This window comes from Nanorana parkeri, unplaced genomic scaffold (genome assembly GCF_000935625.1).
Source record: "Nanorana parkeri isolate BGI_ZX_2015 unplaced genomic scaffold, ASM93562v1 scaffold208, whole genome shotgun sequence".
NCBI lineage: Eukaryota > Metazoa > Chordata > Amphibia > Anura > Dicroglossidae > Nanorana > Nanorana parkeri.
Window position 1 is genome coordinate 358,935 of NW_017306476.1, and position 17,272 is coordinate 376,206.

At 39.1% G+C, this 17,272-nt stretch overlaps 1 long non-coding RNA gene across 1 annotated transcript in view; it reads right to left on the bottom strand.

Annotated features, from left to right (window-relative positions):
* LOC108786394 overlaps positions 1-17,272 on the bottom strand; it is a 55,344-nt gene that overhangs the window by 2,680 nt on the left and 35,392 nt on the right. The window lies entirely within an intron of this gene.

The window sequence follows — 17,272 nt, forward strand, 5'->3', positions numbered from 1 at the left end:
ATATATATATATATATATATATATATATATATATGAAAATCTATTAACTGTGGCAGAGGTATTGGAAATTATATGCAATGGAACAAATTTACCCTCCAGCTTTACTTGGGTTTGCCAGAACATTATTAAACGTTTGTGTCTACACCGCAATAGATTACAATTTTCCCAATTCTACCCTGCAAGAATTAAAATGTCAGAGTGGATAACTAACGCAATGAGAGGTAAAGAGACTTAAGTTTAAAACCTAGGGCTGGATACTCTATCAGCATATTATATTTTCAAACCATATTCTTATGAACAGCAGAATATCATGTACTTTGCATCTTTCTCAGCCTAGGCATATACTATCTATCCAGTCCAATTTATTTCAGTTAAATAAGTCATTAAATTCTCAGCACATAGGAAATACGTGTGATTTGTCTGTATTGAAGCTGAATTGAAGACTTGCTATTTGACTCTTGCTGTCACCTCCAGCCAAGTTACTGCCATAAAGAGAGAGCCAAGTTCATTCAGTATCTAGCGAAAGCATCAAATATTACAAACCTGTCATGGAATACAATGGCCGCCATGGCTGAACACTGCTTCTAAAAATACTAGTTGCCATGCTGCCATTAGTTGCTGATGCTTTGGCTTCAGTACATAGAATCAGTGATCTAGAAGTATGTAGATAAAGGCTTTGGGCTTTTCTCTGACCTTCTGAAAGTACTGAAGCCAGACACTGCCAGTCAGGAGGTCAGTAATGGCGGCCTCTATATTAGTGCCATGCATTACTTTAAAGTAACCCTGTCAAAAAATAAGTATTTTAATATTACTTTTCCCACTGTCCATGCCACCGTTCTCCTCTGTATTCATCAGATGTACTAATGTTAGAGGAATCTTCAGCTTCAGGTACACTCCTGGGTGTTTTAGATGATAATACAAAGAAATTGATATGTCAGTGGTACAACCCTTTTAAATGCATAGGTCTGTTTTACTCCTTTAGTGTTCTCCCAGATTGGAACACCTTTCATTGTACCTACAAGCTCATTTTTTTTACATATATGTGTCCTAATACCAGTTAATATTGAATTTAGACAGCCCTCTTTAAATCCAAAACCTTGCCACTCTAGCCTCGAGTCTTTGTGGCCTTGCTACAAATCAGGGTTTCCTCCCCTTCATGACAAGCTTTTGATCGCTTGTCATGCTTTATGTATTGAACTGCAGCCACATGGTTCACTGTTCCGATATTTGAAATAGCAAGTAGGCATACCAAATAAAGAGGCCATAAAAGATGGTTACATACGGAAATTGATCTAATTTACAAATTTCAATCCTGACAATTTTCAGTTCAAAATTCTTTTTTTATTCTAGTGACTTTAATTCTACCCGACCAAAAGAACTGCGGATAGGCATGCTTCTACTATAATTTAAAGGTCAGTTTTAACATGCAAATATGACTTTTGTATAGAAAGTAAAGCACTACATGATTTAAAAACAGCTCAAAAAAATAATACAATTACATGTTGTAAAACGAATGACCTGTGCTAGACACAGTCCTTTAGACATTGATTTTCTTTTATAATTTATTTCAGCATCCCCAATCCTAATGAAGGAAATGATGATGCATTATCTTGAACAATTTTCAAACCACTTCCATGGCTAAATGGACTGGAAATGTAGAAGTTCAAGCCTAGAGAAAATCAGAGGAGCACTGATTTCTGCAGTAAGTGGCGGAAAAGATAACTGCGCTTAGAGCCTGCAGGCAGGTGGATTGTGTCACTTCCCTGTGGGTGTGGGAGGTATTTAAGTATTGATCTGTCACCATATATCATTGTTGAGTTATACCATTTATAAGAAGGGAGAAATATGAAAGACTATACTGCATGCTGTGATTAGGATTTATTTAGCCAATTTCACCTTTATCTTTAAGTCCTCCAAGTAAGAGATAGGCTTCCTGGAGGTTCTGTTCTAACAAAAAAACTTAAGCACAAATATTTCCAATACATTTGAAGTTCTCCTTTACTGAATGTAATCTTACAAACCACAATGACCTTTATTTTAGAAGACAGTAAGCTTTGCTACTTCACGCAAGTAATGTTTTTACCCTTACAGGTTTTCAAATATTTATTTTGAGCTGGTTAAATAAAACAAGAATTTTAAAAATTTCAAATTTTAACTGCAAATAGTTTTTGTGATGCTGCCCCTTTAAAAGACAACTGTACCTTAAGTTCTTGTTTTATTTAATCAACTGAGAAGAAAACCTGTTAGGGTAAAAACATTATTTGTGAAAAGTAGCAATAATTACCTACCCCTAAGTGCAGCTGCATAGCCTACCTGGGCTGTACAGGCCTTCCTATGGCCTGTTTCCTACCCACCACAACACACTTCCACAATGCAGTATGCCATAATTTGCCTTAACACACAAGGGTGCGAGCATTGTGTTTTGTGTATTACTATGTATATTAATGTGTGTGTTACTATGTGTTAGTTTGTGAATAGCATGTGTGTGTTATTGTGTGTGTTTCTATGCACAACAGTATGTGTTACTGTGGGGCTGATTCATAGAAGTTGGCCGTTCACATTTCACTAGCGCCACTAGATGGCACTGAGGAGCATAGAATTTCCTATGGATTTCCGCAGCGCCAGCTAGGTGCGCTAGTGCCATGCGAATGACCTCCGCCCAGCAATTATAAATAAGCCCTATGTGTTAGTGTGTGTTTTTATGTGTGTGTGTTACTATACTATACATGTTAGTGTGTGTGTGTTACTACAGTATGTGTGTTGGTGTGTGTGTGTTATTTTGTGTGTTAGTGTGGGTTACTATTTTTGCATGTGGTAGTGTCTGTGTTACATGGGTGATTCCTGTGTGACAGGGTGGCACCCATCTTCTTTTTTTCTGGCACGCCATAAGGCCAGACCCCTACAGTCCCTATGCATAAGTTGGGCGCTGAACAGCTCGGGCATCTTTGAGCCTGAGAGCAGCTTGTCTCTCCCTTGGGCATTTGATTGACAGGCCAGGGGGGACCAAAATGTGATTGGCTGACTTAGCCCCAGCCATGGTTCTGCAAAGGGAGATTAGGGTACTGTGAGTTCAGCTGATGGAGAATCCAGAGAGAGCAGATTGAGGGCAGTGTAAAGTTGATGGTACGATAATCGGCAGGTGTATGGGCAGCGTGCGACCTCTTCTACTGTAAGGTCGCACGACATTCGTCTTCCAAGCACGCTTGAAAACCTGCCGAAAATTGTACGATTTTCGGCGGGTTAGTGGCGTGCTCGGGAGACGAATGCCGCACGGGGCGGTGTGCGCAAGCTCACACTGCCCGCTCACACTGCAATCACCGCAAGCCCTCCCCTCAGCGGGGAGGGCTTGCGATGATCGCAAGTACGATCTGCCTGTCCAAGATAGGCAGGTCGTACGAAATTTTAATGACTTTACAAGCATCGCACAACGGAAGTTGTGCGATGGTTGTGAGGTGTATGGCCAGCATTAGGGGAGCAGGAAGCAAATCTCACCATATGGGGGCCCTTTTAAATATTTGCCCAGGGATGATCTCTTAAAACATAAACTTTCCTAAATGCTAAAACCCCGGTTTGACAAATGACATATCTTTTCACATTTATTTGCTAGCAGTAGTAGAGCTTTCTGTTAGCCATCAATGAAAATTGGAGTTAAAATTATACCATTTATTGGCTAGCTCAATAGATTGCAGATGCAAGCATTTGTAACATGATCATGTCTGATGAAGAATCCAACATGTTTCAAAAGCATGCATTTTCAATTTATTGAATTACCCAGTAAAAGGATTCCCTTTAATTCCAAAACATACTGTTTTCATTTGCTAGCATCAGATGCAGAATCATTAGAGGAGATAAACCTATTTATAAAAACTGGAGAAAATAAAACAGGAACATTCTATGGATGTCAATGGGTCGGTGACCATTGCATAAGCTACTTTTTCAGACTGATTGGTGTGCACTCTACATATTCATTGCATGCTGGGGAGATTTGTCGTCTGTTTGCCCTGGTGTCCATTGTCAAAGTGACACAAACAGGGCTATTCACAAAAGGGTGAAGGGTTTGGAGAAGGCAGGAGAAGTGAACAATCCAGGACAACATAGCTGAACTGGAAAGTGAGCTGAATTGGAGAATTTTTCCAAATCAGCTATTTTGTCCTAGATTGTTCACTTTGCCTCCCTTTGCATGCATGCGAAAACGACGATTTCGCCCATTACACTGCACATGTTACATATCACCGCAAACGTCAGAGCGTGAATAATAATTCTAGGACCATTACTCATTGATAATACTAAACTGATGAGCGGTAAAAGCTTTTAAAGCATCACCTATGGCCAATTTTGGGTATGGTAGTTTTTTGCGATTTCGCGGGTGCACGTAATTTTAAAACATGTTTGGTATCTATTCAACTGACGTGACCCTGTCTTTTATATTTTAACAAAAAATTGGGTAATAATAAATATATGATAACAATGTTTTTTTTCCAAATTTTCGGTAATTATTCCTTTAATATAATAAAAAATAAAAAGAAAGCTCCATCTGTCCCCAAAAAATTGTATAAAATGTATTTCAGTAAAGTGTTGCATGACTGAATAAATGTCAGTCAAAGTACCGCAGCGCAAAATACTGAAAAATGGCCTGGCCAGGAAGGGGGTGTAAACACCTGGTCTTTATTAAATAACAGATTTATAATGTTAGTCAGGGGTTATGCTGGTGAATTCTCAAGTGTGTAGTATTATTAGTATTATTATTATGTGTTATACACATATTTTACACAGTATGTTATGAAGGAATGGAAACACCTAAGAGCTTACATGCTATAGCAGGAATCAGACAAAGTGGGTGGGAGCTTGACACTACGGTGAGCAGATTTTACTGATAAAGATGATAATAGATGCTAAGGTGCTGGGTGACTCAGCCTAACAAATTTCACCTATAATTGGAAGGTTTGGCCCTTTGTTTGACAATCAGTAAAAATTTGTGATTGCAGGAGCTTTAATCACACTATAATAGATCTTTACACAGTACTTTTATCTATACGCAGTTGAACAAAGACCTTTTTTAGATCCCCTCTTCACCCAGACTGCACATCACCTGCCAAGGGTATGCATAGTTATCCCACCATTCTAGGTATTACCACCAGAGAACAGTAAGAAGTATATATTACAGTATATATAACCTCTCCAATTATTCTCTGTGAATGTTTATGAGAAAGGTTTCTTTCTCCTGGTCAATAGCTCTAGTATATAAATAGGGCTGATTCTGGGAGTGATTGTCAACTGCATAAATATGCACAGCTGGGTGATATGAGAGTGCTAGGACATTTATCCACATGATCATGAGGATAAATGTCAACTTATGTTATTAACTTAACTTTATTTTTCTTGGCCATAGTTATATACTACTGCTGCACTTGTGTAAAAAGTCTGACATTTTAACCAGTTGACATCCGCGGTGTTAAACCCCCTTCCCATCCAGGCCATTTTTCAGTATTCAGCGCTGCGGTACTTTGACTGACATTAAAGTATTGGCATATATAAAATAATCTCATTTAATTCAGGTATGTCTTTCAAACATACTTTTAAAAGAGTACTGTAGTAATGAGCTAAGGTTTAGACCCAACCCAGTTCAAACCTGAGAACCTCCAAACCCAGAAGCGACATGGGACCACCGTTCCAATCACCCTCCCACAGCTGCGCTTAAACAAAGGGGCAGGATGCTTGTGCTGACATCATTGACCTTATATGGCCACATGTTGGGTCAATGTCACTGACCAAATATAGCCATATGGGCATATAAGGTCAATGATGTCATAGCACCCTGCCCCTTTGCAGGTGTGTGTGGGTTACTTTCTGGCCGCAGCTAATTGGGTGGCAGCGGAAGGAGGAGGTCCTTCCGTGTTCATATGAGCCCTGGCTCGGACCTGGTTTGATTCGAATCTGTGCTCATCTCTACTAATCAGTACAAAAATATGACCTCATCAGTGAGCTGATGTTTTTTCACTATCCAGTCATAGTCCTTACCAAACTGTTTTGTTCTTAGTGGAGGAAAGGTGTCTGGGCCTTTTATAGTTTCTGACGGGGGAGTCTAGATTAGAAAACTGGCTGAACAGTAAAATGTTTTGGAAGGTTAGACAGTTCATAAATATGCATTTCAGCTTTGTATTTAGCTGCTTGCTTACAACTCCACTCCGCATTTGCATCATATATAGGATACAATGATTAGACTGACAACCATGCCATAAATACTTTTTTTTTATGTGACTCTTTACTAAGAATCTTTTGCAGAACACATAAGTTAATTGAGGGCACAAATCAGTATGGGCAACATGATAGTTTTTACAGGTGCTATTGAACAGGACCTCACATTCTGCACTAATCCTAAATATACCTCTTCAATTATGTTGAAAATTCCTTCCATTATTACATCATAATACATGTGCAACACTTGCATATAGCCTGAGCAGCTGGTAATTCCATCTAAGCAGTTGGTTATCCACAACTTGTGTACTTTTACCAGCTATGGTTAATTTGTTCAATGTGAAATGTAGAAAAAACCCTCATAAGTAGGAATGTGTTTTAATTACAAATGTCTACCAGACTTTCTGATGTTGACCTTGAGTTACCTCATCCTGTCTTTGAAGCTACAGTCTCGGCAATGCATTTTTTTTTAAAATTGTAAATAGCATTTTCACCCAAAAGGTGAACATTACTATGCTTAGGGGCCCTTCATACAATTGCGTTGCAGTAACGTGCATGTTAGCGCAACCCACGGCAATGCACGTTGCATGCATCAGTGCGCTGCAGTGCTATTCCCCCATCACTCCTCCAAAATGCATGTGCCCTGCACTGTGATAAAATTGAGCCCCCCTATTTCCACATGCGTTGCTCTGTTTTTTTAGCACACTAATGATGATGTAGCGTGAATGGCCCTAATGCAAGTCATTTCAATACATTTGTAAACTGACAGTATACATGATTACATGTGATCTTACTTTTACAACAGATACGTTAGAACACAAAATGAGACAATGACAATTGACCTGGCTACAAATTTCCAAAAAACTTCTCCCAGCTGCAATGTTTTCTTGTGATAGAAAAATCTGAGAGCATTTGCAATTCAATTCATTTGCAAATAAAAAATCACTCCGCCTCCAAAACTTTTACAAAACTCCCTTCAGGTTCACCGTAAACTCTAGGTGTACGCAGTTTGCCGAACGAGTGAGCTAAATGGCCTGTTTGACCCCAACCCCTGCCAAAGGAAGCAAACCTCTGGCTGCTGCAGAAAGTCAAGCTGTACACTCAGGGCCGAGCACCCGCCCCCTTTGTTTGCTGCCACCATCCTAGCAACCAGTGTCGCATCCTCAGCCCCTTGGTTTACATTCAGTTGCCAATTGACCCACATCTAGTCCCCAAAAGGATTTGGGGGTCTGCGGGGAGGGGCTTATCAGAAACTCTTTAGAATAAGTGAGCCTCTAGATATTTGGCCACTCCCTAAGTGAATGAGTAAAGGGTACATAGAACTCCTGGTTACTTATTCACACATAGAAGTTGTAAAGTAAATAATCACATTAACACCATTGACAAAGTCAATTAAACACCCCAAAAAATGTCTCATGTCAATCACATTGCATAGCAAATGTAAACAAACCAGCTAGCTGACATCATTGGTTTGTTATTAGGACAATGACCTAGCAAATACGTGCCCGGTTAATATATGAAAGACTGAACTGATAAAAGATATTCATTATCAATACTAGAAAGTGTAGTTCTAAATCATAGTTTTCAAAAGCCGCAAGGGCAAAGCAAGGGCAGCTTTCTATGTAAGACTTCTTCATTTTCATTTTGTAAAGTGAATTTTATCACACCGTGTGTCAGTGTTTTATACTATGAATTACAGCTTCTGTATCACTTCGTGCCAATGGAGCTAAATTACAAAAGTGTCTTAAGTTTTTGAATTAAAAATGAAAATATATTTGTGTGCTTGTTAGCGCTTTGATTTATTTAATTAATCACTTGATTTCATTTTAGGCATTCTGTTTTTAATCTGCCTTCTACATAAGTCATTGTTGAACAAATATGTCTCACTACCCTGTTTCCCCGAAAATAAGACCTACCCTGAAAATAAGACCTAGTACTATTTTTGGGAATTGCTAAAATATAAGACCTACCCCGAAAATAAGACCTAGTTGTGACCATTCCCAGGGCCGGTGGTGGCATAAGGGGGAACTTGAAGAGCCGTCGGAGAGAATCAGCGGTGCCAACCAAGCCATCGCTAGAGGAAGCGAGGCGGCACCGGAGGAAGCAGAGCCGCATAAGCCGATGCCTCCTCTATAGCGCCGGCTCCTGTCACAGGAGGAGTGATACCAAATGCACTCCGCCTGTGAGGAATCGATAGTGAAAGTGCTCTTCCCTCATTCTGCCCAGCGATTGGTTATCACATTGCTCTTGGAAAGGTACGGCACCCCTAATTGCACTGATCATCATATTTTTGTAAATGAATACATGTAGACTTTTCTACATGAATAAGTGCGGATTGTTGTACATTAAAAAAATAAACAAAAAAATAAGACCTACCCCTAAAATAAGACCTAGTGTGTTTTTTTGAGCCAAAAAAAAAATATAAGACAGTGTCTTATTTTCGGGGAAACACGGTAATTTGGTTTCTGTAAAAGTTATCCTTTTGGGATGGAACATTTCCAGGCATTAAGCAAATATTCTGTAGAGTTTTCTTAAGCTGTCATCATTTAGAGATGTTTCTTTTCAAAGTTGGAATTCATTTCCTGTGTTATGTTACTAAGCTTTTTCAGTAAAATGTGGGACATAACATTGAAAACCATGTAACAGAAAAGCGTAGAAACAGGCACAAAAACTTGCCTACCCTTCCTGTACTTATTCCTTATTCTTCAGCACTCAACAGGGAATGTGTAATGTTATATATTCTATTCATAGTGTATATATTTTCTTGTATAGGTTTATGACTAAAATATACACATTTTTATTTTTAGTTAGGTTAATAGTAAGTACTGCAGTATTAATATTTTACATTAACTGCTTGCACCTAGTTTGTTACAGGTTTCAACTGTAGATTTATTTTACTACTGTTCTGTGAATAGCCCTAAAATCCTGTGTATTTTGATCCCTTGCTATTCAGTCTATTATGAACACACAGCTGAATAAATGATAGGATGAGCTCACCCCAGGCTGTTGGCTCAAACAAACCTGTGTTGAGTTTTAGTTAGAGGAATGTTGTGCAACCTAAATGACTTAAAAGCCCAGTGCATGAGAAAGATATCAGTGAAACTGCAGTGGGTAGGTTTGGGAATACTTTCCTGCTTTACAGCGTTGGAGGTCCATGGTTCAAATCAGGCTCACTATCTGCATTGAGTTTGCATGTTCTCCCTGTGCTTTCATGGGTTTCCTTCCACACTCCAAAGATATGCTGGTAGGTTGATTTGCTCCTAAATTGGCCCTGTATGTATGTGAGATAGGGACTTTAGATTGTAGGCTCCTTGAGGACAGGGACTGATGTGTATGTGCAGCAGGTAAAGCGTCGGCGCTATCTAGATACCTAAAATTAAAAAAAAAACTATTTGAGCAGATTTATTAAAATTTGTATATAACTTTTCCAGATACTCTAGTATGCATCCTGTCATAAAAGTGTATTTCTAAGTAACATAATCAATCTGCGTTACTGAATTGGGAAATCTGTGAATTGCAAATTTTTGTATTTTCCAGAACATATCCATGCGGATTTGTCTAATCTGCAAAATGTCATTAAATTCAGGAATCATGAATGCCAGAGTTCCTTAATCGCATGATTCCTTGCAGATCAGGCAAATCTATATGCAGCTATTTGGGAGACTCAAAAAGTGCAGAATTGGTGGTTCTCCTGATCTCCACCAACTATTTACAGAAATTGTACTGAAAATTATAACCTAAAATTGCTGTCACATTATATAAGTATCTGAGTTTTTTTTCCTGACAAAGTTTCATTCTTTATTGTAGTTTATTAAAGGATAAAATTCAATATCAGCATATTTTTATCCACAGCATTCTTCGAACATTTTATTTTGTATTTTGTTTTAAATTGCTTTTTTTTAAATAAATCGTTTGCACTCACCCATGTTAATGACACATTTGTTACATCAAAACATAATATAGTTTGTCTTTTGACAGTTATGAAGCATTTAAATGAGGCTACCAAACCAACTTCAGATTAATTCCCAAATGTTTGCTACCCTTTTAACTACAGTATAGAGTGATCTGAAAATGCCTTTCTTCTCATATCACTCAGAGTGTGAACAAAGCTAACATGAAAGTGCTGTAGACAGGTAATCCAAGGGTCAGGAATCTGATCTATGTGGCTTCTATTACATTATTATACTTAGAGTGATAAGTTCAGGTCTCTATTACATTATTATACTTTCAGAGATATATTTCCTAGCTTTAGCTGTTTGAAGATTTGAATAAATCTGTTGACTATTCTGACACAGAGAAGCTTAATTTGAGATTTTATTAGGCAAATAAGGCTACAGAAAGGTTTATCGCGTATGTGAAATAGGACATATTTTAAGCCTATTAACCCAGAGTTCTACACTGCAAGGGCACAACATTACATTTCTGTTGCTTTAAAGTTTGATAGCACAGTTTTCCTCAGTTTACAGGGGGCACTGGCAGGTTAAAGCTCCAAATGGCTTCTGCAATCTCTCAGAGGCTCCAGAGCTGAGCCTAGTTCTCTTCTCTACACCACTCCCTGACTCCTTGACAGCATGTAGAATTCAGCAACGGGCATATGACTCCTGAACTCCTACACTACAGTTTCTGTAGACAAGAGGAATGGGGAGTTCCAGCAAGAGCTCATTCTCACTATTTGCAAACAGTACCACTTCAAACAGACTTATGGCTTCACCATCAGCTGAAGGACGGCTAAAAAGGGGCCAGTTCTAGCCCTAATTATACAAATCAAGAGAGAAAAATCTGTATTGCTGTCAAATCCTTCTTTTTCTTTCTTTAAACTGACATTAAAGGAGAATTATGAGGTGAGTGATTTTCACTCAGCCCCATAATCTGAGCCGACCTGTGACAATGAAACTGTCACAGGTCGGCTCAGTAGATCGTGAAGTGAGCGAACACATACCGGCGCTCACTCATTTCTCGATCCTGCGCCGGCAGAGAGCCGTGACTGGGGAGAGACTGGATTCCCCCCTCCCCTGTCCGATCCTCCAGCGCTAACTGGCGGAACAGACAGGAAGGTCTAGAAAGGATTGTCACCAGCACACCAAAGGTTTTGAAGCAAAAAGTCCTTTATTGACAAATCGCCATCCAATACAAGCGCTTTCGGGTTCTCAGCAGTACCCCTTCATCAGGCTCTGAGCTGGTGACAATCCTTTCTAGATCTGCATTGTTCAAGGGGCCGTCCGTGGTCACTACAAGCACCAACCTGCTTGGCAGGTTTACTACTATTCCGGTAAGGAGTGCAGCTGGTTCTTGACTACATGTATTAGTCGGACAGAGGAAGGGGCAGGTACAGCTGGCTATGCTTCTAGATAGGCAGAGCCAGCTGTCACTCACGCAGCTGGGTGGATCCAGACATAATTGTCGGCATCCGTTCCGGCTGCGGCGTCTCAGTATACCGCAAGCTGTAGCTCGCGGTATACTGAGCTTTGGGTGACGGGAGGACACTAGTTTGTGTCCTCCCGTTACCTTTAGGAGAACTATGGGGAAAAGCCCTAACCCCATAGTTCTCCTTTAAAGGATAAAAATTTTCCCCTCCCCCAAATGTTATTGTAAGGACTTACCTTAAATGATGCCTCTTGACCCGATAATCTTCTTCTTTCCTGTAGTTTTCAGCTGTCCCTCCAGTGCTGGTGCTGGTCTCCGATCCAGCACTGACTCCTCTGCCTTAACTGGCACTACCTGTCCCACGGAATCTGTGCATGCTGCTGCATAAACTTACCTTGTTTCTCTCCTCGTCTCCCAGCCGTAGACCTGAACTGTGCATGCGCCCACCCCAAGATCCTTTGTGGCCGCCTGAGAATCTGCAGATGTTCGGAAGGGAGCGTGCGGCGAAGACACAGGTAAGTTTAAACCCTTTTTAAAAGTTAAAAAAAAAAATGTTTTTACATATATCCACTGCTTGCTAGCAGTAGATATATGCAAAAACCGCTGAGGGCTTAATAACCCTTTCATAAACTTTATTGCATAATGAACAGTGCATTATTATATGTAAATTTCAGTTGCCAGACCCTTCATTCTGTAGGAGGAGCAGGGTCTGGTCTATGGAATTTACATGTGATGCACGGCTCATTGTGAAACAAAATTAATTGAAGAAAAAAAAATGGATTTGGTGCTGATGCAGCGTTTCCTCTGTTTATTAAGATCTCATCATCACTGAAGTTATCACTAAAAAGTCTGATGGATAGTTCACCCTGTTGGCATCCAGTCAAAAATGAAATATCAATTCTGGATTGGTCTAGCCCAAGGTCTATTTTGTGGCCTAAAACTAGCACACACACTGCTGTTTAGATTTTATACCTGAAAGCCCCTTTATTAAGTTCCTCTTACTAATTGCTACTCTACACAGGATTTACACTGTGGTGTAATTAAAATGAATGTGGTTTATACATTTAGTTTGTCATATTTCCCCAGTACAGTAATGTAATATTTTGTAAAGATATTCTTTGTGGTTCATTCATAACTTGTCAAGAACTTTACATCTTCATCAAAAATAAAGAAATAAATGTGTAAGAAATCCAACAGATGTGATTATTCATAGAATCTTCAATTACTATATTAAGACAAACACTAAAAAAATAAATATATGTAATCAATTAAAGCAATTTAGCATGTGGTGATATGGTGATGAGTCAGCAGCTTGTAGTCCCAGTTGTGAGGCCAGTGACACATGCCAACCTTACTGGAAACCTGCCCAGTTTTTCTTGTATTTATCTCTTTATTTCACTGATGTAGAGATATATCACGGTCTTAATGACTACGATGGCCAGGCTGTATTGCAGTGCAATGGAGGCCGGAATAGGAAAACATCAGAAAATATTTATTATTTTACTGTATCACAGGCTACTAAGCTTATTTATTAATGCAGCACACAGACCACTGATGCGCAGTGATCAGGATTAAACAATTAGAGATTAGCACTAAGCAGCCTTGTGTAGTCTAAAGGAGTGATCTCACATGTATTTGTGCTGCAGACCTTTAAACCAAGTCATAGATGCAGTAGACCACCTAAACCTTTGTTCATTTCTTACCCTGTAAAAACTAACACCTTAGGCAGGGTTCATACCTAGGCGTATTGAATATGCGCATTTGTCGCGCGTTTCTTGCTGCACGTTTTTACGGCGTTACGCAGTAAAAAAACGCGCGACAAACGCGCATTTCCGAGGGCTACCTGGCTGTATCCCAATGGATACGGGCGGCAAATACGCCCCAAAGAAGCTCCTGTACTTTTTTGGGAGTAGGGCGTTTTGCAGCGCGTTCCTACGCGCTGTAAAATGCCCAAGTGGGAATCATGCCCATAGGCAATCATTGGTTTTCACATGTTGAGCGTAGGAAAGCGCTGTAAAACGCCCAGGTGTGACCCAAGCCTTAAGGCAGATGGGACATTCTGTTGAATTATTTGCTCCCAATGACTGGACACCTGGGAATTGATTTAGTAAAGGCAAATAGGCTGTTCACTTTTCAAGGGAATTTGCACTTTATCTGCACTTAAGTTTCCCTTAGATCGATGAATGTGGTGAAATTTCCCTTTGCAAAGAATATCCAATCATGTGCAAGAAAAGTATAAAAACAGTATTTTTGGCCTGCACATGTTGGATGATGGAAGTCTGCAGAGCTTTATCCCATTCACTAAAGTGTAAACTCCTTTGCTAAGTGAGCATTTCCTTAGTAAATTAACCCCATGACTGTCACTTTCCTTTTACCTAACTGTACGTTTGGATTTTCAGGCTTCTTCTGAAATGTTTTATTCATTTATTTTCGCCTTTGCTCTTACAGTTATTAGTTAAACAAACATGTTTTGCTCTCACTTACAAGTACAGTTTTTCTCCTTCCTGGTTGAGCGAGGCACTGGTGATGTAGTCACAGATGCATTCTGGGAAGGCTACATTACCAGTACTCTCCTGTGAAAGCCCATCTGTGAACACCAAAATTTTGAGAGATCTCGGGGAAAAGTAATTCTATTCCCCCCTCATATGATGTGCACTGTCACATGTTCCAGGTGACAGACCCAGAGTTCCCGGAAATAAAGGGAGATTGATTTATCTGCCCTTAGTAAAAATGGGCACCGTGAGAAGAATGGGAAGGAAATGAAAAAAATGGTATACAAAGAATACAAAGCCTGCAATTATCTGTAAGTACTGTATCTTTTTATAGATTGCCATTAATAAACATTTATAAAGGGGCCTTTGTTTTCATTTTTAAGATAAAGGCGAAGTCCTCTTTAAGGCTAGTATAAATAGAGTGGGTCATCCAACTGGGCATTGTTGCACTTCGGCTTGCAAGTGCTAGTCTCAAGAACATAAGTTTCAGTGAAAATCTTTAAGCATATAAAAAAGGTGAAACAGCTTACCCAAAGCCATTAAAGCACCCCAATATACTTGTTGGAGCTGCCGTATTTCCAGAACTAAATGCATATGTACTTTATTATTAAGGCAATTCAACTGCTGGAAAGAGCTCAGGCCTCATTGGGAAGAGATAATAATGAGTAAACGCTAATTTGCATTTTTATGGCACAATCCATTCATCAGACTTTAGAGTTAGGATAGAAACAGGTGTAGGCAATAACATGCACATCCTTACACCTTCCGAATATTTTAGTCCCTTCATGCTGTGTGCTGCATTTTGTAAGGTGTAATTTTAATGTGGTGCCGCCACAGAACTTGGAGCCATTTTATAAAATCAGCTCAATATAGATTGATTTAAAAACACTAAACTTGTCTCAGATAAAATTGTAACGGTAAACCGCATTTATCTTTGACACACAATTGATTTATTTAATCAAAAAATAAATAAAAATTGCCTTGAGTTCTGTTTAAGATCTTTTATTAGTGCACATGACTGACATGTTCTAAGTAGAATTTCTTTTTCACATTGTTTACTTTCTGTTGAAGGATCCACACAAATGCTCTTATCTCTATGAAAAACATTGCTTTTAGAGCCATTTCAAAATCTGCTTTGCCAGTGACTTGTACATGCTGGGGAATATACTATATGACATGACATCAATTACACTTAGGAGCGATGATGTCAAGAGTTGTGAAATGTCTCTAGGCAAACAGTGCGGCGGAGTAAGATGAAGCCAATGTGTGAATTCTGTGCAGAGGTCCATTGGTAAAACCATTTTCACAAATTGGTGAGGTAAGTAAACATCTATAAGATTCTAACACAGTAGATCTGCTATTTCACACATCAAATGTGGCTAAAACTAAAAAAAAAGCCTAGATGATCTCATTAGATGCCACTACTGTTTAACCTCTTGCCGTCCGCCCGTAGTAAAAAACTTCCGCATTCACCTGTCAGTCATCTGGAGAGAGAAGAAGCTGATAAAGCAGATCTCTGCTTTAAATGATGTGACACTTGAATATAATACAAGAGAAGAATCAACAATCAAATCAGTTAAAGAAAAATTACATTCTTGATTAAAAATGACCATTGAACATAACGATTATCAGTACTTGAATTTTTATTGCAAGCTGGAGCAAGGCCTAACTTGAATGTGGCAAAATAGTTCCCAATAGCTTAGAGAAAGATCTCCTAATCAAGAAAAGGGAATGAAAGTCCTCTAATAGTCTTCAAATATCTGAAACACTCGGAGACCTATTACTTTTTATATGCTGCTTTATATGGTGCTTCAGTTAACAGTTTGCACAGTGTGCTGTTTCTTTTTGCAAGTCTAGTTACAAGCCAGGACAAGCTGGTAAGCAAGCTGTACTGTTTAAAGTAGTGCTCCACTCTCAGAGGGGAATATTTAAAAACTGGAGCAGACAAAATGTGGAGCCGTTGCCCATGGCAACCAATCAGTTTCTCTCTTCCGTTTGTTCAGTTAAGATTTAAAAATGAAAGAAGAAGCTGACTGGTTGCCATGCACAGCTGCTCCAGATTTTGTCTGCTCCAGTTTTGATAAATTCCCCTCTTTTTCAATAATTAGATCAAATAAATATGCATTGCCTTGCAAAGTATTTCTTTAAACTTTTGCCCAAACCCTTTAGCTCATACACCTTACGATCATCGGACGATGACTTTCCATCCGATGATCGAATCGTCGTACGATTTTCGGAATTTTTACGAACTGCAAGACAGGATATCAGGGCCAGCACTCAGTGGATCAGCTGACTCTGCAGGAAACTAAAACTTTTAAACATCAAGGAGCAGCAACCATTGTAAGTGTTTTAAGAAGCATTTGAAATAAAAATGTTTTGACTTTGATATCACTTTAATTGCAGTCAAGAGAAGGTAGGTTAGCATCCTATATATTTTTGTGTCCTGCTATCATGCTTGTTTGTTGTCCAGAACCAACTGAGATCTGTAGCAGCCTTTATTCGTTTCTAAAAAGGCAGATTTTATTAAAACATTTTCTCTTCCAAATGGAGCATCCATCATGGAAAAGCAAATGCAGGTATGTAGCTTTTCTTTTTTCATATCTGCTGTTTAGTTCTTTGTTCTCTTTTACAGAATATAAGTTAATAGGAGGCTTAGAATGAAAAACGCCAGTGAAGACAGGGCACGGTTTATGTGAGAGACTTGGCAGACAAATAACAGATAAACAGAAAAATGAAATCGTAAAATCATAGTACACTTCCATCACACATAATATTATGACATATATGTTTCCTCTGCTATTTGTTCTAACTGCTGTTAGCTATTAAGTTTCCAGCAAAGAAAGTTACCATCTGCTTCCTCATCCAAACCGCAGTCTTCACCATCACACCTCACTGGGGCCTTGCAGCAGATTCACTGCACTGCATGGAGCTATTCAGTATATTATTGTCTTCAGGTCTCTTCTACAATTCACTTCTTGGTCAGTGATGTCATCCAAACAGATGATGGCAAGTGTGTTGAGTTTAGTGCAAGTGTCATAAAGAAAAGTAAATGATATGTCAGAAAGCACCATGCAAACTGACTTATAAAAGAGGCTTGCGTTTTTCTGTATTTAACTTGCTTCCTATTTCATATCAATGTTTGCATTCACTTATTTATGGCAAGCGTTCCTTTTTTTCAATCCTTTGATACAAACTCAATTAGGGACTGTGCCAACAGACTT